Genomic DNA, 18,646 nt, shown 5'->3' with positions numbered 1-18,646 from the left:
AATTAAATAATAAAAATATGGCACAAGAATTTGATTTGGGAAATCTTTTCCTAGAATGTCCCTCTTAGAATAAAATGGTCATGAAGAGTCGTTAGTTTTAATATGTAAATATTAGGACTGTGTTCAAACTAGTCAGGAAAATTTAGTGTTTATGTATATGGGCTTGACTGTGTATTGTGTGTGTGTTTGTACCTGCAGATGCATTTAATATTAGAAGACTAAAACTTCTCTCAAAATAGCTATTATTTTTTGATACTAGAATCTCTTTGAAGCTTAAAATTTTGTAATTTGATCTAATGGCTTTTTCTATTGACAAAGGAACTTTGCAATAATTGGTTATTTCCCTTACAGAGCAGGAAAACTATTGTTCAATAGTTTTATGGCTTTTGAGCAGTGATAATTAACCATAAATCTTTAGGGGACACAGCTGGCTTTCCATATGACTGTGGAGAAGTGCCATATGGCCTGAAGCCCTAACAGGGATCCCTACCACTCTCAGGTTATAGATTGAAAATCTGTCACCATATTAAGAAGCAAACTGCTATCAAATCAGTGGAAAATAAATGATGGTCATATACAAGTGAAGAAAAATATATTCATCAAAAACCTGGTCGTTATTTTTGAGGTTACTTTTTTTGAAATAATATCCATGCAATTTAAGAACTTAATGACATGAGTGATTTCATATTGAAATTTCTGTGCTTGAATATAAACGTCTGTTTGTCTCCTAAACTCCTGTTTAGTCCTAACCCCATCAGGAATATTGTTTGGAATGTACTGCCTCCTTTTCATTCTGTCTTCTGCATACAGGTATCATTTTCTCAGATTTTGTCCGTAAGCTAAGAAATAGTGATTTTCACATAGTTTCTGTCTTATATAATATTTCCCTACTATGGCGAGACTTATCTTTCTGCCTAATTTTAATTCAAATAAACTTGTAGCATGTTAAGCTATTTGTAGGCCTGGTGAAAAAAGGCAAAGCAAAGCAAACCCTCACTACATAATGACAATTAAAATAGAGGACAGAGAATTTTTTTAGATAGCTAAACTAATGCTTCTTTAGAAATGACTAGTTGATAAACAATGTAAAATGGTAACATCTTTAGGACCACTTCAAGATGCAGATGCTTTGCCCTGGCAAGAATCTGTAAAGCCTACAAGGCATCATCAGCAAGAGATAACACACGTTCCCTTTTCATGCCATGCTCTAGTTATTTAGGACATTAGAAAGCCTTATTTGGATCATCAGGATTATGTTTTCAGTTCTGAGTTTGCCTTTTTGGGTTTGCCTTGCTCAGGGTAGAACTCATGGACATGGGTACTCTCTAAGGAACAAAGAATGTTCAAGTGGAGGCTGTTTAGATGAATCGTGAAGGAGGAACTGAGTGCTCACACGTGTGAACATGAGATGCTTTGGGTGCAAGGCCAGAGATACAAAGCTAACAGAGGAAAGGTGTAGACTGAAAGCTTGGGGATGTGTCTAGCTCTCCATAGGATCGTTCACGCTCACACGGACACCCAAGGGATCTCTGAACTTGAAATTATTATCACTCCTTTCCAGATAATTTTGAAGACATTGTATTCATAGGAAATATAGAATTAATTTCAAGTATTTTATTAGTTTGATTTAAAGCTTTTAAATTGTTTATCAACATCTAATAATATGCAGACCTTAAGCATGTAGGAATGTTATCCAGTAACTTATTTTTTCTCCTCTTAGATTATATTAAAATGATAACTTAGAAACTGATTAATAACTTTTACACATTTTTTCAAATATACTTAGTTAGAGCATCTTAGGAAAATGTTTTAAAAGGAAAACGTATGTTTTGTGTTGTAAGTTACATTATTCAAATCATGCTAACTCTTTAGACAATGATGTTTTAGACTTTAATGAAATCTTTCAGCAAATAGAAGATCAAAGATAATTTTGATTTATATCCAAACAAGTGATGTTATAGCTAACTCATTTTTTAACTGAGTAGTTATTTTCTACTCGCATATCAATGTTATATACTGAGGATTTATATACCATAGGATTATTATGCTCTGCATACTAGCTCCTGTCTTAAAAAGTATTCAGTCAAGTTAAATGATTGTCTCAACTAATTAAATAAATATTTACTACATACTAGATAATACAAGGATGATAATAATTACATATTTTGTGTTATTAACTACCTCATACGGGAAATTGTGATGTACCAAGGTATATACCATACTGCTATATAAAATTAAAGATTAATATTAAGTTTAAAATCTGAAAATTGTACATGACATTCAAAAATATGCTTATATTAATTGAAAAGATTTCACATTGATTAAAAGGCAACATCAGCCTCTCAATAGACTAGTGTGACTTACCTTATAATAAAATAAATTTGAAAAGGAAAAACTACTTAGCATTTTAAATTTATGCTATCCAACCTGAGTTTCATGTTATTTGGATATATTTGGAATATTTTGATAAGCATCATTACAGGTACTTTCAAGTTCACAAAGAAGGTCATGCACATAAGCAAAACCATATCTTACACTGACAGTGATGGCTAATTCACAACATATAATTCACAAATGGTAAAATGATTTTATGATAAATTATTATTTTTCTCTATCAAGCCAAAGTGGTTTGAGAAACATTATTCTTTTAATTTAGAGAAAAGAAATTAAAACCATAGCTTACTGCAGTAATGCAGATTCTTTTAGAGAGAGTGCACAAACTGCAACCCAAGATCCACTTATTTATTTCTATTCCCAACACTGCTATTAAAAACTGAATACTGAGTTTTTAATTTAGAAAAAAATTCACATATTAACATCTTCTTTCTCAAAAGAAAAGCAAGCATGTTTTCCAATAGGTTTGCCACCACTGACCTAGTGTGACACTTTTTTCCTCTGTATGGAAGCATCGCTTTTTTCTAAGCTAATAGAATTATTGAGTATATTAATCAGCATTCTTCAGCAAAATAGAACTACTAATAGAGAGATCTGAAGATTTATTATGAGGATGGCTCCTGTGGCAAGGATATATTTGAGAAGTTTCATGTTCTGCTGTTTGAGGCCAAGACCTCAAGAGAGATAGCATTACACTGCAGTCGGAGAGTGGAGCCTTCACAGCCAGAGACCTCATGGCTTAAATCACAGTCCGAGGGGCACAGGAAATGAGCTGAATGATGCATATCAGGATAAACAGGATGAGTTCCTTCCTCTGCCTTCTGTTCTACTTAGATTTAGTGGAGTTTTGGTACACAATCAAACTGATGAAGGTAATTTCTGACTCTATCAATTCAATTGCAGATATTGACATAGAAAAATAAAACACCATGGTCAAGGACCCAACCAGCTTCCAGCCACACTAGACTGGATTTTGCAGGTTTTGGGCCCGCCTGAGCCATACCCAGTGACCTTCTTTCAGTTTGAAGAACTGGGAAGCCAGAGGAGATGAGATCATGCACACCAGCAGGGATCCTGGGATAGTTTAGAATCAAGGCACCCAGTGGTCAAGGAGCCAATCAGCTTCCAGCCACACTAGACTAGGCTTGGGAGATTTTGTGGCCTGACTGGATTATGTCAAGCAACCTTCTTCAATCATGGGAGTTGAGGGTACCTGAAGTGAGTTCCAATGCATTGGACCTTACTGGGGGAGAGCTTTGGACCATCACCCACAGTGGTTAGGTGCCTGCCCATCTTCCTGGAACACTTGAGTTGGCAACAGAGGTCCTGTAGGCCTAACTAGACCATGCTCAGCAACCACCATTCAGTCTCAGGAGCCAAGGGCATAGGAGATAATTTCCAACACACCCAAGGGAAGCCTTGGAACAATACTTGAAACATGGAAATATAGGAAAATGATAAAACAAAAAACCAAAATGAAGTGTCAAACCTCCAGCCCATCCCAAGAAAGCCCACCCCAAGAGCCAAGTACATAGAAGAAAACATATGCCATATACTTGCAATACCTGAAATAATAGTAACTGAAATAATGAAGTAACTCCAGGAAGATTTAAAAAATTCAAACTAGAAATAATCTCTCAGGTAAAAGAAGAAATGATAGAAGTAATGAAAGACATGCTGAACACATCTAAAGAAGACACAGTTAAAATATTAGAGGAACAAAACAAAAAGAATCTCTGGATGAACAATATAGCAAACAGAATACATAAGGCAGATTCAAAGAGATATATAGGAAATCAAAAATTGCATTGAAAGTTGTCAAAACCACCTCAACAGAGTGAAAATAGAATTTCAGACCTCGAAGACAAGATTGCAGCCATTGAACAGAAAAGTAAATATCTTTTAAAAATAACAAGGAATCAGGAAATAACAATTCAACAGCACCAACATCATGCAAAGAAAAACAATATAAGATTGATAGGGATAAATGTAAAAGAAGGGGACAACACAAATGATATCAAGAGGCTATTTATAGAAGTAATAGCTGAAAATTTCTCAAACATGAGAATGAAAACTGACATTAGGATCAGTGAAGCATATTGAGCTCCAAATAGTTATAACGAAAATAAAACTATACCCAGACATATAATAATCACCATCCCAGAAACCCAACATAAGAATAGAATATTAAAAGCTATTAGAGGGGCTGGGGATTTAGCTCAGCGGCATAAGTGCCTGCCTTGCAAGCAGGCAGTCATGAGTTCGATCCCTGGTACCAATTAAAACAAAAAAGACAAAAAAAAAAAAACTATTATAGACAAAAGAAAGATCACCTATAAAGGAAAACTTATCAGAATCACAGCAGACTCCTCAACACAAACAATGATGTCAAGAAGAGCATGGAGTAAAGTATTTCAGATCCTAAAGGAAAATGATTTCCAATCTAGACTGACATACCCTGAAAAAGTGTCCAACAAAATTCATGGAGAAATAAGATACTTCTATGACAAAGAACAGCAGAAGAACTTCATGATACCCAAGCCAACCCTACAAAGAATACTGAAAGACAGTTTAGATACACATAGGAAAAAAAAAAAAACACTAAGCAAGGCAGACAAATAAACAGAATGGAAAGATAAAGATGCAACAGTAGAAAGATAACATGTCAACAATAAACCAACATGTAACAGTTATAGTCATTAATGTAAATGGTCTCAATTCACCAATTAAAAGAAACAGAGTGGCAGAATCCATCAAGAAAAAACATTCAATCATATACTATCTACAATAAATCCATCTAACACAAAATGAAACTCACAGACTGAAAATCAAAGGATTAAAAAAGTACTTCATGCAACAGGAATTTAAAAAAAGCAGGGGTAGTTATTCTCTTGGCAGACAATATGAACTTCAAACCAAGAATGATCCTAAGAGATAAAGAAGGTCACTACATACTGATTAGGAGAAAACATCAGAGGAAAAGACAATAATCTTACATATATATGCACCAAATTCCAAAGCACCCAGTTATACAAAGCAAGTATTAATAGAAATGAAAAATCAAATAAGCAAAACCACAATTATAACAGGAGACATTAGTACACTATTGACACCAAGGGACAGATCAACCAGACAGAAAAGCAGCAAAGAAATAACAGAACTGAAACATACCTGTGAACAAATGGACTTAATAGACAAATACCGAATGTTCCATCCAACAACATCAAAATATACATTCTTCTCAACAGTACATGGGACATTCTCTAAAATAGACTGTATTCTAGCCCTCAAAACATATTTAAATAAATGCAAAACAGTTGAAATTATCCCATGTTATCAGATCATCGTGCCATGAAACTAGTAATTAATGATAAAAGAAACTTCAAAAACCCCACAAAAACAAGGAAATTGAATAATATGCCTGAGTTATTAGTGGGTCACATGGGAAATTAAAGAAGAATTTAAACAATACCTACATGCAAATGAATATACAAATACAACTTAGCATTATCTGTGGAATGCAATGAAAGTAGTAGTCAGAGGAAAATTTATTTCACTGAGTTCCCACATCAGGAAAACAGAATGAATACAAATAAACAAGCTGATGCTACACCTCAAACATCTAGGAAAAAAAAAAAAGAGCAATTCAAGTCCAAAGCCAAAAGAAGGGAGGAAATTATAAAAATCAGAGCAGAAATTAATGCAACAGAGACTAAGAAAACAATCCAAAGAATCAATGAATCAAAGAGTTGGTTGTTTGAAAGAATAAATAAAATTGATAAGCCCCTAGCCAACTTTATTTTAAAAAGAAAAGAAAAAGCTCAAATTCACACAATAAGAAATGAAAAAGACGAAATCACTAAACACTCTGTGGAAATACAGAAGATCATCAATACCTATTTCCAAAACCTCTACTCTCATAGATTTGATAACGGAAAGAAAAAGCTCAGATTCATTCAATAAGAATGAAAAGGCAAAATCATTACACACTCTGTGGAAATACAGAAGATCATCAATACTGTTTCCAAAACCTCTACTCTGATAGGATCGATAACACAAAAGAAATGGACAGATTCCTAGAAACATATGAAGTATCAAAGCTGGGTCAAGAAGATATAAAACTGCTGAATAACCCAATTTCTATTAATGAAGTTGAAAATGTGATTAAGTCCTTACGTACAAAGAGAGACAAGGCCCAGTTGGATTCACTGCGGAATTCTATAAGAAATACAAAGAAGACTTAATGCCAACACTCCTCAAACTTTTCAATGAAATCAAAAGGGAAGTAGTTCTTCCTAAGTCATTCCTGGAAGCAAATATTACTCTAGAACCAGAACCTGAGAAAGACCCAACTAAAAAAAGAGAACTACCGGCCAATCTCCCTAATGAACACAGATGCAAAAATCCTCAAGAAAGTATTGGCAAATAGGATGCAGCAAATCATCAAGATTACACACCGTGCCCAAGTGGGATTCATCCCAGGCATGCAGGGGTGGTTCAGCATACAAAGTCAATAAATGTAAGAATCATATCAATGTAAGAACCATATCAATAAATGTAAGAATCACACAATATTTAGATGCAGAAAAAGCTGCTGGTAAGGTCCAACACTCATTCATTATAATAACATTACAGAAAATTAGAATTGATGGTCTTTATCTCAATATGATAGATGCCATCTGTGACAAACCAACAGCCAGTATCATACTAAATGGCCAAATACTGAATGCCTTTACTGTAAAATCAGGCACAAAACAAGGATGTTTCTTACCACCACTCCTATTCAACATAGTGCTGGAAATGCAAGCCAGTGCAATTAGAGAAGTTAGAGAAATAAATTTGGTAAAGAGAGGAAAAGCAGAAGTTAAGTTATAATTACTTGCAGAGGACATAATATTCTACATAGAAGACCCCAAAAATGTCATTGAAAGTTTCCTAGATATAATAAATAAATTCAGCAATATAGTTGGATACAAAGTCAATACTCAAAAATCAATAGTATTCTTATACACTAACAACAATATCATTGAGAGGCAAATAAGCGTAGCTGCACCATTCACACTGGCATCCCCCAAAAATAAAATACTTAGGAATTAATCTCATGAAAGAACTAAAGATCCAGATAGGGAAAATTATAATACACTGAAAAAGAATTTGAAGAGGATATCAGAAAATGTAAAGACATCCCTTGTTCATGAATAGGAAGAACAAATATTGTGAAAATGGCCATTCTCTCAAAACTACTACACAAATTCAATGCAGTCCCAATGAAAATACCATAAACATATCTCATAGATCTAGAGAAATCACTCCTAAAATTCATCTGGAACTAAAAGAGACCTAAATTAGCACAGGCAATTCTAAGCAGCAAAGGCAAGGCAGGAGGCATCACTATCCCTAACTAGAAGTTATAGTACAAAGCAACTGTAATAAAATCAACATGGTACTGGAATAAAAACAGATCCGAAGATCAATGGAATAGATTACAAGATATAACCACAACTACAAACCCTCAACCATTTTATCCTTGATAAACAGGCCAAACATGCTCACTGGAAGAATGAAAGTCTCTTTAATAAATGGTGTTGGAAAAACTGGCTCTCCATATGCCAAAAACTAAAACTAGACCCATGCCTATCACCATGTACTAAACTAAAATCTAATTGTACCAAAGCTCTGAATATTAAAACAGAAACACTGAATCTGTTGCAAGGCAAATGGGGTAAAAATCTTGAAGACATAGGGGTAGGTAGAGAATTCATGAACAGGAATAAAACTGCATGGGAAATACTTCCCTGAATCAATAACTGGGATCATGTCTTATTAAAAAGTTTCTGCCTGTCATAAGAAATCTCCAGCATAGTGAAAAGATAACCCACAAACTGGGAAAAAAATCTTAGAGAACTGTCCCTCAGGCAAAGGTCTTCTGTCTAAAACATATAAAGAATTTAAAAAATCAGACCACTGAAATTCAAAGACCCAATTCAAGAATGGGCATCTGAGATGAATCCACAGTTCTCAGATGAAGAAATACAAATGACAAATAAATACATGAAAAAATGTTTTTCATCATTAGTAATTAGAGAAATACAAATTAAAACACTGAGATTCCATCTCACTCCAAAAGAATGGCCAGGATCAAGAAAACTACCAACAACAAATGCTGGAGAGGCTGTGGGGAAAAAAGGAACTCTCCTGCTCTCTTGGTGGGAGTGTAGACTGGTGCAACCATTGTAGAGGTCAGATTGGAGATTTCTCAAAAAGCTGGGATTGGAAGTCCTATTTGAACCAGCTATTCTGCTTCTAGGCATATTCCCAGGGGAAGTGAAAATAGAATACCACAGTGATAGATGTGCACAGTAATAGATGTTTATAACAGCACAATTTGTAATAGTCAAATCTTGGAAACAACCTAAGTGTCTATCAACTGAGGAATGGATAGAAAGTTGTGGTGTTTTTATACAATGGAGTACTACTCAGCTATAAAGAATGATTCACATTGAGATATTTATAAATAAATGGACACAACTTGAGACCATAATCGTAAGGGAAGTAAATCAAACTCACATGTATAAATACCATACAGTCTCCATAGTGTAAGAAATGATAAGAGTACGTAAAAGTTTATGGTGATCATGATTCCTCATTACATTGCTTTGAAGCCTTATAATGTTTCCATTCATTAGTTGGCATGATTTTATCCCGGATTGTTTGATTTTAATATCTGAGATGGTATGAACAGCTATTTTGAAGAAAAGAAGACATTATACTAGCAAGTGCTGATTTAATATCATCTTGTTTTGAAGTCCTATCATACTTTTGTTCTTCTGTTACCATTGGTCATATCATGTGGTATCTTACTGGATTTTATTATGTACGGTAGTATAAACAATTTTTATAGATAATGAGATAATATAGTAACCATTTTTCATTTTTTGTTATTTGGTTCTGAATGCCCTGTAATACTTTCATTCTCTTGAATGGTTTGATACTATTTTGTTTTGTTTGATACTATTGTATATGAAGATATGCTCAACTATTTCAAGGAAAGAGACATTATGGTAGCTACTGCTATACTGGGTTGTCTTGTTGTGAAATACTGTAATTCTTAAATTGTTCTGTTCTAATCTGCTTTGTTATGTCCTCTTTTATCTTAGTCTAGTTAAAATAAAATAATTTTTTAAAAAGAAAATTATTACACCAAACTGTTAGATGTAAGAAGTGCTGATTTTACAGGTTCTCAACACTGAAGAAAAGCTGGATGTGGTGGTACATGCCTGTAATCCTAGACTTGCCAGATTGAGGCAGTTCAAGGCCAGCTAGGTAGTGAGACCGTGTCTCAGGGGAAAAAAAAAAAAAACACCAAACAATGAAGAATGAACCAAAGGAGCAAGTTAGGAAAGTTTTATTGGAAATAAACAGGAGAATCTGGATTTCCAAATGTGTTATCCCTTTGTCAGAGGGAATTTATGCAGCAAAATCACAATGTGGGTATAGTATGTGGCAAACTACTATCAACCTTAGTACCACAAATATATTCACTTAGCTAATCTTGATTAAGTAGGAAAGTGAATAACATATCAAGGGTATATGGAAAGAAAAGAGGCACTTTTAGCAAGGGAGAGGAGTATGTGGTCAGGTGTTCTAGTCACATCCCTATGAGTGGGATCCCTATCTGGGCTCACTGGACCAGGGGGTACTAATGACAGTGCAATCTCAATTTGCTGTTTGGTGAAGCATGCAGGCCTGTCTGCTGCATTTCCATCTGAGCCTGGCTTTCTTCAAATTTTCTCCAACCACAATTGTGATGTCTTTATTTTTGTGCTGCTCTCTTTGAGGACCCGGCCTCTCATGAATATTCTATCTAGCTTAATTACCTACAGTAATATCATCCAAGAAACACCTGATACACAAACCTATAATAATTAGTATAAACTGTTAATTGTATCAAGAATTTCAACAATTATATAAAGAAAACTTGTCACTAAAATATGATACTGATAGTCATATAAGAAACACCAATGTTAGATTTAACATTAAAATTAATCAATGCTAGAAATGAATTTTATTAAAGTGAAAAGTTACCCATGAGAAAATAATATCTCCTTTGTGTATGTCATCAAATTATACAATATTGTGGAAAGGAACTACTTACAAATCATATATTCCATCTCTGGCACTGGGGTCACAGACTTCAAAATGTAAGAGCAATGTGTCCCTAACTATAGATGTGTATCCAGAAGAGAGAACAAACAAACTACTTTTCCTGGAGAAGTATTTCTTGGCATGCACAGTGGTCCTAGAGTTGTTTCTCTCAAGAACTGATTGGACTGTAGCTTGAGGAGTGATAAAATGTAATAAAAATGAAAGCAGCATTCAATGATGGACTAAGTGTTGGACAGTGTGTAATTATTTCTTGTCTGTGAGGAAATCCTGAAAATTCCTGAACTGTACACCGAAAAAGCTCACGATTTTTCCATAGATTCCACCTCCTGCCAGCTAATACTTAATTCCATTTGTGACCACTATGTATGATTAGCACTTTTCTTAAGCATCTGGCCAATAGGGCATATTTACCTGTCCAGTGACTCAAAGGCAGCATGTTCAAAGCTAAATATAACAGCTTGTTTTTCTTACTAATTTCTTTCCGGTGTGAATCTCACTATAACTGGCTCAAAGTCTATATGCAAAGCCTGCTCTCCACTTTCTCCACACTCAGTCTATCAGGTTCTCACCAGTCCACCCACAATCCATTTCTCAGTTTACCCCTAAGGAACTAACCTTTTGTCATACCTTGGAAGGCAATAAAATTTCCCCTTCTCACATCTTCATACCTGTTATCTCATCTCCAACTTCTAGCTACCATGGTCGTTCTAAGGCTGGACTCATTTAAATCATTATAATAAGGGCAAGATGGTCCTTCATGCCTTAACTTCTACAATTTTTCCGAATTTTACTTTTTCCCATTATTACTTCACATCTCAGCTTGGACAAGGTGATGCTTTTCATGTTATAAAATAAACCGAATATTTCTTGACTTAACTGTTGATGAATTGTAAAATTGCTAAAATAAGAAATGCATGTTAGGTGACAAAGAAAAAAAAAATAAGCTATCTTCCCTTGAGGACATATCTTTGGACGAGTACAGAAGTATTCCAACATGGAGATTATAAATGAGTTATCATTCACTATACACAGCCATATCTAAAAATTTAAGTAGTATGTGGAATATTAAAATATCTTTGTCTTCACAATATTCAAACATTTCTTGCCTTTAATGAGTGTGATCCAATGATTTCTATCTTTTTTAAGAGCTTGTGGTCCCCGTCTGAAGGTAAGTGAAGTCAGTAATTTATAGTAAAGCGTGGAGAATTGCTCTTTAGCTAAGTAGTATGTTCAATATATTTGCCACCACATTGTTTTTTTCACTATATATGTGCACAATTCAATCAATGAGTCCTAACGGATACATTATTAAGTACTTCCAAAAGCAAATATTTTTAGTAAGAGAAGTGAGTGATTAACTAGGAGGCAGATTAATAGCTTTTAGAATAACTAAGTGTACTGCTACTATTCTGGTATTTTTGAATTGTGCAATTTCAAAAAACCAATTTAAAGTAATTTTTAGGAGAAAAAAAAACCTAACATGTGCTGCGAAATTAGCTCAATTTTGGATATAAAGTGAGATAAAAATATTCTTTTTCTTCACTTTAAAACTGTAGCAGATTAGCAAATACTGATATTGAAGCAGTACACTTTAGCTCCCTACTTTGGAGACTTAAGTTAGCTCAAAAATAAAAGTTATATGCACTTATTTTGTTTGTATAAACAAAACATGTACACAAAGAGTTTGAAACACCATATAATGAAATATTGCTTGTAATGAAAAACATGGAAATAAATGAAATGCCTAAAAACAAGTTAGCAATGTTTTTAAAAGTACAGTGGTTTCATTAAGTATATTACTGGTCAAAGGAAAATATTCATAATAGTTTGTTAAAAGAGTAAGTTATTCTGAGCATGGGTGGGGTGTACACACACAGGGAGAAACAAGCCAGCTCAAGGTGAGAGAACAACTTGTTTCTGAAGTTATTCTTACTTTTATTTTTGCTTGTCTGTAATTTTAAAATGTTTATGTTATCATTTATTACCTTTACTCTATTTTAAAGTATATCTTCTGACTATACATAAATGTATGTTATCATTCAAACTGATACATTAATGTAGGATGAGATATTCATGCAGCATTGTGTATCATATATACTGTATTATTTGTAATTAATATATATTTATATATATCATAAAACATATAAAATAATATATAGAGTTCAAATTCATACTCCAATGTTAAATAGATGGCTCTTTTATAAGGCGGTCAAATGTCTGAGTGTACACTTTCATGTAATACCGGGAAAAATAACATTCTGTGATCATTTCAATGGGAAAATATATAGACACAAGTGATCTTTCTTGGACTCTTGGTTATATCACTATTCCACTTGTAGCCATATCACTGTTCTTGAAAATAAGCTTCACAGTTCACAACTCATAGTTAGATTTTACATCTGTCAAAGGCATCCTTGTAATTTTTTACTACTGGTTATTAATTTTCTAGAATATGAAGAGATGTGGTATTTATCAGCTGTCCTAATAGATAAATGTTTGATTACCTAAAATAATTTTGATGAACGGTTGAATGTTTTGAAAGATTTTTTTTAACAGGAATTGAATCTGCTTAAACCTACATTTCTTTTTCTTTTTTTTTATTTAAAGAGAAAAAAGAAAGGAAATAAAAAACCTAAGCGGTAAAAGGGTACAAGTAATACAGAATTTCAAGAAAAAAATATACAGTAAGAAATCACTAGTTAATAGGTTATATATTGTCTTCTTAGAAACAGTTGTCCAAATTATAAAATTAAAGCATATAAAGTGGGCATTCATACAGTGAGATTGCAGACCGTTCTGTTCAGTGATCCAACAAAAGCTCAGTAATATGGTTTTCTATCCTACACACTCAAATATACATGCAGTTATATCCCGTAGACCACCTTCCTTTCCTCTCTTTTTTACAATAACAATTACATTTTTTGTGTTTTATTACTCCCACAGTTCTTATTACATTTTTTTTGAAGAGAATAAAACCAAACGTGACTAAGAAAAACAGAGTTAGAACAGAAAGATTGGCATAGTACATGATGCAAAAACAGAATATCAGGTGATCAAAAGTGGTTACCATTGGGCCTCTTCCTATTTTTAAAATGAGTTGCCTGTATCATAAGGTATAATAGAATTGATCAAAACAGTACAGAACAAGACCAATAAAACCTACACTGGAGACCTTATAGGACTTCAAAAAAAGATAATAGTCAAACCATAATGGGCATCATAGTAAATCTTATTGCCTTCAACTTACATTTCTGAAAAGTTACTAGATTATTAACTGAAGGAAATATTGGAAATTATAAAAAATAATAAACAGTGAAATATAATTTGGGCAGTGATAATAAAAAAGGGAAGATTGAATATGCAAATGTTATCTCCAATCCTCTTGCCTTTAAGAAGCTTGTCATGTCTACATATATATCTTACATAGGAAATAAGTCTGATTTATTTTGGTAACATCATAAATTAATTTAAACTTATATTGCACAGGACAGCCCCATAACAGAGAACTTGACAGTTTAAATTGTGAATAGCACAGTTGATTAGAAGCTCTAGTCTACAGTCCTTTTCTCTAATTCACATGTGTTACCCTTCACAAACCCATCACCATGCATTCCCACAGTTAGCCCTGCAATTTCTTCTAATGCTCTTCAGTTTCTTTTACTACTTAGCTATAAATATTGTTACAGGCTAGTATATACTCACTCAACTGCAATTATTTGTCTATATTTATACTGTCTCTAATATAATCATTATTATTTGCTATTAGCAGACTGGACTTAGAAGTATTATAAAAGGAAATATTGCATGTCAAAAAACATATCAATAAATGATAGCACAAAGGCACAAAAAATGAAGGGCATTAAATATTCTTCTAATATGTTTGTTTTTCTTATTTCTGATCTTGCTGCTGTAAATCCTAAAATTATGACAATGCATAAATGTGTTTATTACATTCATAGAAATAATATAAATAAGAGAATGAATGAGAAAGGAGAGAAGACATTGTTGCACTCAAGAGTCTATATTTTCCATAATTAAATCAGTATTAATCAGAATTAAATAGTGAAAAGTTAAAATGTTACACAAATAGCCCAAAATTTTGCTAATCAAGATTAAAAAATTCTAGATATCTACAATATAGCTGCATGAATATAACTAGCAATATGATTTGATATACTTGAATTTTCCTAAAATGTTAGAACTCAAATGATCTCATGGCAATAAAACGAAGGAAAAAAATGAAAGAAAATAAAAGGATAAATATATGAGATTATGAATAGCTCTGTTATCTTAATTGTTGTAATAATTTCATATCATATACAATGTCAAAATATTGTTACATACTTTTAAACCTATAAAAATTTTTATTTGAAAATATATCTTAATTCAGCTGGAGAATAAAAATCTGCATTACCTAATACAATTACCCTTAGGTGCAATATGCTCATTTATATAACAAAAAAGAAGTCAATAGCTGAGAGATGAGGAGCTATATAAAAAGAAAATTTCAAAACACTAAATGAAAATATAATATAGCTAATAATTTTCTTAAATATGCCTAGTCTAAGCATACAAAACAAAAAAATGAGAGACTGTCACACTGGCTAACATAATAAGAAGCTTTTATATGCTATGCATAAGAAATGTTGTTTAAACTGGGCACAAATAAATTGAAAGTAAATAGATAAAAAGTGTACTTCATGCAGAGATTTTCATAATAGAGCTGAAATTTCCTGATGGTAATGCAGGTCTCTTTCATAGAAATAAAAACAAACATAAAAGAAAAATCTGTTTCGTCATGAAGAAAACCAAAGTCCTTATTCTAGTGATGTTTAATAAGCAAACATTTTTATAAAGTATTCCATTGATCTTTTAGTAATCTAACATGGTGATAAAATACACATAAATTCACCATCCTAAGTTTTCCTAGTGTGTATTAAAATGGCATTAACTATATCCTCACTATTGACAAATCTCAAGGACTTTTGTAAAAATGAAATTGTGTGTCCAATGTCTCCTGTATCCATTTCCTTAGTCCTTGGCAATCACCACTTTATTTATTTGATTTCATGTGTTTTTATGTGTTTATTTATTTAATTTATTGTCCTTTTGAGGCAGGGTCTTGTTACGCAGTTCAGGCTGACATTGGCTCACTTTTTAGCCCAGGTTGATCTCGAACTTGCATGGATCCTCCTGTCTCAGTCTCCCAAGCACTGGGAATACATTAGTGTGCCATTATGCCTGGCTTTGCCATTGTATTTTCTATTCCTCTAAATTTGACTGCTCTGTATACTTTATATAATGGCATCACTAGTATCTGCCCTCTGTACTTTAATATACTTGTGGTTGATCAATATTGTAGCATGTAACAGGGTACTTTATTAAAGCTGTCTGTACATTTATGCACTGTGTATCCTTTCATATATCAAGGGACACCTGGGTTGGGTTTCCTTCTTGGCTATGGTGAATAGTGCTACTATGAAAATAAGATTGCAAATATCTTTTTCAGATTCCACTTTTAATTTTTGACAGTTTTGGATATAAGATTGCTGAGTATTTGGGATTTGTTTTGCTTATTTGATTTTGGAGAACCTTCATATTGGTTTCCAAAAGGGCTGTGTTATTTGTGTTATTTTATGTTATGACTGACAGTGCACAAGTTTCTCACACTTTTCTTTCCTTTTCTTTGTTGTTTTCTTTTCTTTCTCTCCTCCCTTCTTCCACTCTCCTCTCCTCTCGTCTCCTCTACTCTTCTCTGGTGTTCTTTTCCTTTCTGTTTTTTCTTTACTTTTTCCTCCCCCTCCTGTCCTCTCTTCCCTTCTTCTCTTCTGTTTTTTTCTCTTTAGTCACTTCTGTTTTCTTTGAAATAGCAGCAGCAGCGATAGATGTGAAATGATAATCGTAAGGTGGCTTTGATTTGTATTTTTCTGGTGATTAGTGACATTGAACATCTTTTCATGTAGTACTTGGTCATCTTTATATCATCATATCATCTTGCAAGCACTGTTTACTTAAACTTTTTAAATCATGTTACATGTTTTGGTTTTGTTATTATTTTGTTAGTTTGCTTTTTATAGGAGTATATAAGCAATATATTACAGTAGATGGTTTAGAAATTACATATTATCTTAGAACAAAACTATTTTAACAAATTATTAAGATCAATTTTTATTCTTTTGAGTATTAATATCTTACATATAATTAGTTCTTATATTTTTTCTAATAAATATTTATTATAAAACATCAAACTATAATTCTTTGAAAATTTACATTATTTTAAGGTAAAATTTTTTCTCCTAGATACTTCTGATGGGTCATAATGCTTGTCAAATAAATAAATTTTTGATAAATTTTAATCTTTAGAAAATTACCTAAAATTATTTTTTTCATAAACAATTCTGCTTTTAACTGTTTAGGAATGTATTCTTTAAAAGACTCAACAATTAATGTACAGAAATTTATAAATGTATTTAATATCCCAAAATATCACACAGAATCAAAAGCCTTGTATCATATATATATATATATATATATATAACGATTTTTCACTTGGTGCATATAGCATAACAAATCATGAAACGCTTTTGTGTCCTCTCAATTCAGCAGACTGAATTTAGAAGCTGTGTTCCATTGGACAAGAAAAACCACTAAAAACATTTCATTTGGATTGTAACCATGATATTTTTAATCATACTTTACAGCCTTTCTTTATTTATTTGCTTTGAGTGTTGTGTATGTAATTGATATACAAGTCTAAAATTTTTACAGTTTTTGAAATCATTTATGGAAAATGATATTTTTACAACATCAATTCATATTCAGACAAAATATGGCTTATCAGATAGCCTCTTTCTCTTTACTTCCCAAAGATTAGTTTCTATGCCTTCATATTATAAAATAAATGAAAATAAATATAAATGATATGTGTACAGCATACTGACAAAAATAAGCAAAAAAAAATCCATTCAAAATCTATTCATTTTTCAAATACTGAAGATGTGTATATTGATTCCTCCATGTACATTTGTGAATCATTGTGAAAAATTGTTCACAGTTGAATGCAAAACCAATTAAGTTCTCTTTATGTCTAATTTATGTCTCCATAATTATATAGTTTCTGATAAAAGACACATTTATTATATGTGAGTCACTTTTCAAAGTGTTTAGCATGGTTATATAATTCAACATAGTTTGAAAAGAGAATTATCAACAGTCCATGGTGGTTTAGGAAGACAAATCTTTCACTGTAAGCATACATTAATATAAGCATATTATGATCACAGTATGATTTACTATTCTGAATAATGCAGATGAGTCTGAATAATTTTAATTTAGTACAATAAAATGTTTTCGTGTTAAAGAACCTAATTGTTCACCATTTTGGATACTTTCTTCTTACATTTTCAAATTTCCAATATCTGTCTTCACTGTAGCCCTGAGGAAAATAGTCAGTGACACAGGAAACAATAATGGTTTGTAACATTTTCTTTGAACAAGTCAGTATGTTCTCAATGTTTCATTCCTATCTTGAAACAGGAGCTTACAATTTCTGAAACAGGAAAGCTTACAATTTCTGTTTGATTCAAGCCACCTTTATTTCTTATTAATCAAGCATATATAAATGTCATACCTACCCAGTTGTCATTTTTTCGGCACTTCCTAGACATGATCAGATATGTCCGTAACGTCAAATGTTAACCTTTACTAAACATGTTCATCTGTCATGGTTATTTCATACAATTTGATAAATTAGATTGTAACTTTATATGATAGTAAAATCATCTCAATTATTTGAGAACTGACTATAAGAATTAGAAGTTTTAAAACAGAAAATAACTACTAATTTAGAGCTAAAGGATTTTTGGCTTAAAATATTTAATATCAGATATGACCTTTTATTAGTCATTTACTTAGAAGTCAATTGTTTCAGATCCCATATTCTGATTATAGTGAAATAGTGATTATATTTCAAGATCAAAGCAAGGCATTGTCTAATTATCATGACCTATATTATAGTAGAAGAAATTAATCAGAATTATTTTTAAGGTCATTATTTATTATAGACAGAGTATGAACATCTGCTAAA

Source organism: Cavia porcellus, unplaced genomic scaffold (assembly GCF_034190915.1).
Source record: "Cavia porcellus strain 051 isolate PalLab524CR breed Dunkin Hartley unplaced genomic scaffold, mCavPor4.1 scaffold_14, whole genome shotgun sequence".
Classification (NCBI taxonomy): domain Eukaryota; kingdom Metazoa; phylum Chordata; class Mammalia; order Rodentia; family Caviidae; genus Cavia; species Cavia porcellus.
The sequence above is the reverse complement of the archived record's forward strand: the minus strand, read 5'-3'. Positions refer to the sequence as shown.